Genomic DNA, 5,807 nt, shown 5'->3' on the forward strand with positions numbered 1-5,807 from the left:
TAATGAAGTTGAGCGATTCCGCAGACACAGTGCTCCTGTGATCCTGGAACGAACTGCATTCCGACATGTGTGTGCCGACAAATCGGTAACAATTGGGGAAATGACAATAATTTGTAAATATTGCAAGGCGTTAAAATACAGTGGTGATTCTACTGGATTATATTGTGCTGGAAGCAAAGTAAAATTGCCACAATTGGTCCGACGACCAGATCCTTTACGCTCTTTAATTTCTGTGATTGGAAATGATTCTAAGCACTTCTTGGCCAACATTCAGAAATATAACAGCTGTTTCCAGATGACATCACTTTCAAGGTTTACCATAACATTTTATCTTATTTACTAAGTATCTTCATATCTTTGTTACTTATTGATGTACAATAAAGTATTACAAACATTTTTTTATAATATTCAAGTTTGTATTAAAATATATACCAGAAATAATTATTGGACAAGTCTTTAAAAATTACAGATACAAGGACAAATGTATTACTTACTGGGGGCGCTGTTACCACTACCAGATGCAGACCATCAATTTTTACAAATTTATTTTATAGGCAATTCAGATGCGGAAGTTGATAAACGTTGTGCTCGTAATCCAACAGTGAAGAGAACCATTGTCCAAGAATTACAGATGTTTCTTCATCAGAAGAACAATTTAGTAAACTTGTTCAAAATAGCATTGGATCGGATGCCATCTGACAGCCATAATATTGTCATTCATTTAGGTCTTTTATTTATCGATTGAGATAGTACGAAATCTGCCGTGTCAGCTAGTTAAATAATAGATTTCTTGTTATTGGACGCAATGTAAACATATTTCAAAGTATAGTTTTCCATTTTTGTTCCGTGTCATGGCAATCTACCTCAGAACAATAAACCGTTATGTTTTCCAACTGAACTGTTCGTTTATTATATTTTATTGGTAAGAGGGCTACTGACTATGGATGTCATATCTCTTGAGCCTCATGCGTTGTTGTCCTCCTATTCCAATCAGCGTCAAAAACTATTTTGAAATAGAGAAGCTTTTATCGATGCAAAAAATAGTTTTTCAAAAGCTTAAACATTTTAAATTTTCTTTCAAACACTGACATTAGCCCAAGCCACCTTGTTTTACTACTAACCTAAGAAATTTTTTTTCCTGTTAATTGAAATATTGCAGTGTTTATATAACGATAAAAATGATATATAAATGGATTTTTTAAATTGACATTATGCAAAAAAAGTCAGACTCTTGAAGTTCTCACAATCGATATATTAAATTAATGATAATTAATTAGTACAGTTCTTCGGCCATTTAAAGTCCAAACGACTTTGTTGCAGTAAAGTTTGTTTGTTTGTAAAGACAAAGGGGTAAATATGAATATAGATATTGACAAATTTACCGAAATTTATTGAATATTTTTTATTACTATAGGGATTGACGGAAAATGGGGGATGGAGACCGACCATCGATATATACAAGTGTCCCAGAAGAACCTATCGAAGATGCTGATGAACAGGCATCAAACCACAGCAAAAAGACCGGTATGTGGTATTGCTCTTATTTAAGGCAATGTGACTCTTCAATATATCTATTACTGTCTTAGAATATTATCAATCCACGCGCTAGGGGATTATAGTGCGCTTTTAATAACGAATACCTAGAAGATCACTTCATTAGGTGATATGAGTCTAAGAGTTTCATATTATTTTGGCTTTAACATATACCAAAATTCTAGTCTAAATAAAATAATGAAAGAAGTATGTTATCAGATATAATTTATGTTAAGATTATAGTACATCTAAATAAACTACAGTTAATTGTACAGCCACAATAGTTTGTAGGTTAGAGTTGTTTTATTATATTTATAAATTAAACTATTTTCCCACCACCCATGAGGTAGAGTTCTAGGCGCGATTTTTGATGTACTGGTGTCCCCTGGAGGCTTAATCCACTTTATTAACAATTGTATATCCAAGTAATATATTTTACTATTATTGGAGAGCACATTTACCTTTTTACGTTTATTTCTTGTTTACCTCGATGGTGTGATGTCTTGTCAAGTCATTTTGATATCACTGTATTTTTCTTGTTTCTTCTGTTATTAACTATATGTGTACACCATTCTTGACAAAACCAACTACTGAATTCTCCCTAATGCATTTATGATAACCACAACATAGTTAATATTCATCCTCTCCTCATATATTCTAAGATAATGCTCATGTATAATTCTGAACATATATCACATACGAGTGAGCATATACGAGTATTATTGAAGGACTTAAGCTATAGTTGACATAATTATACAGCCACAGTAGTTCGTAGTGTAGAGAAAACAAAATACCCAGAAATATAATCCCAGATGTTGAACACGGGCGGGGTGCCAGCAGCGCCAACTAGAACCCGATAACGAATAGCTGGCGGCAACCCCGAGACGTTCATCTCGGATGTTATTGAAGGGTATTTCGATTAATTTGAGTGCTCAACCCTCGTTTGGTTTAGACGTACCACCATCGACTGCCTAAGCCTCGTCACCAGGTAACACCGCTGCCATCCGTTTTAATATTTGTATTATTTAAATTTTACCCTAAACCACCTATGAAATAGAGTTCTAAGTACGTATATATAGCGGTACCCTTGGAGACCTAATAACTTATAAACGACACTCTAAAGAGGAAAGACTTCCAGTCAGTTCATCTTCTGAAGAGCATAGTCTCTACCAAAGACTTTCAGCTCTCTATGAAACGTATGTCCTCCAAAAAACCTCCAGGCCCAGATGGTATAACAATAAACTTGTTAACATTATCAATTCCATCCTGAGGTTAAAACATTTCCCAAAGAACCGGAAACATGAGCTTGTCGAACGAAACATTTTCCTAAAAGAATGCCAAGTTTAACCCATCTGACTACAGGCCCATCAGCCTGATTAGTTCACTCTCTAAACGTATCGATAAGGCGATATTAAACGCATAATCCCGAACGAACAATTCGGTTTCCGTGCTAAACATTCAAGCCTCTATCAAGCTGCCCGCGTCGCAGCAACTATCCACCAGGCACTGATAAAAGGTCGGAAAACTGGAATCATCTTTTTAGATGTCTCCAAAGCTTTCGACCAAGTATGAGGAGACAACTAGGTCTACAATGACCTAATATCCCTGATAGATTCATACCTGGATGGTAGGTCTTTTCAGGTGAGGATCGGTGATGCAGTAAACTCTCGTAAACAAATCTCCGCAGGTGTTCTGCAAGGTTCTCCATTAGCCCCAGCCCCATTCAACCTTTATGTGGCTGATTTCCCGCTCTACAAACTTTTTCCACACAGCATTTTACGCAGATGATATCGCTTTCTTCACAACCGGTTACTATACCGACGCAATGCGCAATAGACTCCAAGTACAACTAAACCAAGCGATAGTGTGGTACAAATTCTGGCTGCTACAGATTAACCCGAGCAAAACTCAGGCCATTCTGTTCCACCGCAAGAAGGAGTTCCGCACCTATCGCCTCCAAATCGATAAAGTTCCTATCCCATGGCTCCAGAAAGTTTCGTACCTCGGTTTCCATTTCGACCGCAGATTCTAATGGTCAGCCCAAATTCAGCACGCCATTTGCAAATGAAAACGCTGAAAAATATTACCAATACAAGAAGCAACTTAATAACTACTACTGTAATGCATTTTACTGACATCTCCATTGTCTTGTTTCTGTTCGAAGTAACTCATTAGAGACGCAGTATGTTTCTGTCTCTGACTCCTGAGTCAGAGTCAGTGAAGAAGAAGCAGTCAGCCAATCAGAATAATCTTAAATGTTAAGCAGGGATATAAGCTATTTAACAAGGTTTACAAACTCTAACTTATATCACTAGTGTTTGTGAAGTATTTTGCAGACATTTGAAAACTTTAACTTTTAAAAAAAAATTTTTTTTTAAATATATTTTTAAAATGAATTTAAAAACTGCATTAGACTTTGTGATGACGTAAGTTTACTGTTATTTTGGAAGGATTATGTATCACTTCAATATCTTATCAATGTAGGTTAAGATATTTTACTTTGTATAAGTTATGCGCCATCAAATTATAATAATAATGCAACATTAACTGGAAGACACCGAGTCCCCCATTTTAAAATCAGGCGTAACCGTGTGCCACATTTTGTTTCTTTTTAAAGGCTCAAAAGACATAGGTATATTATTAATCTTGAATATTCCCTGTAATGAAGACACTAAAAGAGTCCATATGATATTAGTCAAGAGATGTCTTGCTCTTGAAACAATCTATTAGCACGCAACCTGAAGAAGAAGAACAACAAGAACAAGACGAAGCAAAAGTATTTGATGGATATTAATCAGACAAATAATTTACTCCATATATATGTAGTCGTACCATGTTTTATTATTAAATAGTATAGTATATTTACAGAGAAAAAACAATTATATATTATATATAGAGCTTTTGTATATATAGTAGATCTATAAGATCGTGTCAGGTACATTTATAACTAACTTCATGCTGAAGCCTCAATGACTGGCTTCACTTTTCAGCATGTGTCATTTCGCTATAGTGAAAAAAAATGTGTTGAGCGCGTTGAACATATCTGAATGTGAACCGAGGAAATCCCATTAGCGGCAAGTTTTACTTTTTACTCCAATTTGAACAAAAACACTACTGAATGTCCTCGAATGATGTGTGAACCTTATGAGAACCGTGCTCCATTGGTTTCATCATGTGAATCCTGGTTTAAGCGTTTCAAAATTGATGATTTTGACAACAACAATTAATGTAAAACTCCATGCAGAATTGCTGAGAATAACAAAAGAAACCATTTTCAATCGCTTGAAGAACACAGGAATAATTCAAAAGCTTGGATATATTACGCCTTGCGAATTGTAGACAAAAAACGATGCATAAATGTACTAAATGCCTTTTTAAAGCAAAACAATGATCAGAATGCATCTAGACACTTAGCAAAGGATTAGAATCAAATGAATAACAATGTCTCACTTCATTTGAAACTCCCTAAAAGCTGCCACACGATGTTTTCTAATTTTGGCTAATTTTTGTCTTTCTTTTATGTCATGACAGAGGCATCGACTTCGTCTACGTCTTCAGCTTCAGAGGTTCCGATTCAGGTGACTTGTGGTTGTTGTCATACCTCTTTTTCAACACAAACTCTAGTTGAAATTTTAAGGTAAGTTTGTATCTACATTCCTACATATTTATATGCATTTTAAACCTTTCTCTTTTTAGAAACATACATTCCATATTTTTTCAATCAACTCAAGAGCAGTCCAATCCAGACGAGGAAGACGATTAAGACTATGACGAAAAGGTGGAAGAATAGTTAATGGGCTATTATTTAAATAATATAGTTTAAATATGATTTTTTTTACTTTATACGTACGTACCTTATATAAAAAGTTGACACTGTTGTTTTTATCATAATAATAACAAAATAAATATTGTTAATTATTATACGATTATTTTCAATAACATCTCAGGTATAGAGAAATAGTTCTTCTTTCCTCTGTTCGTAATTATCGTTATGTAATTCATGTCTAGCCGTCAACCATCGCTCTGTTGTTGGTGCTGCAGGATACGTAAGTTTCGAAGATCCTTCATTAAATCTTCAATCACTCTGGGCTCGAACAATATCGCATCTGAAAGAGTTCGAGCTTAGAGATCTTAGAGCTGCTAGAGAAGGAATTGCATAATAAGTGGCCCGCTTGTCACGCTCTCTAGCAGTTTTTTATTCTATATATTATATATGGGAAAATCGTCTTCTATGTCTTATTTTTGTAAGTCTGTACGTTTTTAACCGACTTCAA

General features: G+C 34.9%; 1 long non-coding RNA gene across 1 annotated transcript; it reads left to right on the forward strand.

Moving 5' to 3' along the window:
- The first annotated feature begins 1,230 nt into the window (after positions 1–1,230).
- Positions 1,231–5,570, forward strand: LOC143204330 (uncharacterized). The gene is made up of 4 exons (XR_013007562.1): positions 1,231–1,350; positions 1,415–1,524; positions 5,065–5,170; positions 5,230–5,570. It is a non-coding gene; the product is annotated as an uncharacterized LOC143204330 (long non-coding RNA).
- Positions 5,571–5,807: the final 237 nt, after the last annotated feature.

This window comes from Rhynchophorus ferrugineus, unplaced genomic scaffold, assembly GCF_030347505.1.
Source record: "Rhynchophorus ferrugineus isolate W39M unplaced genomic scaffold, kcgeb_rfMv2 rfM10, whole genome shotgun sequence".
Lineage (NCBI taxonomy): Eukaryota > Metazoa > Arthropoda > Insecta > Coleoptera > Curculionidae > Rhynchophorus > Rhynchophorus ferrugineus.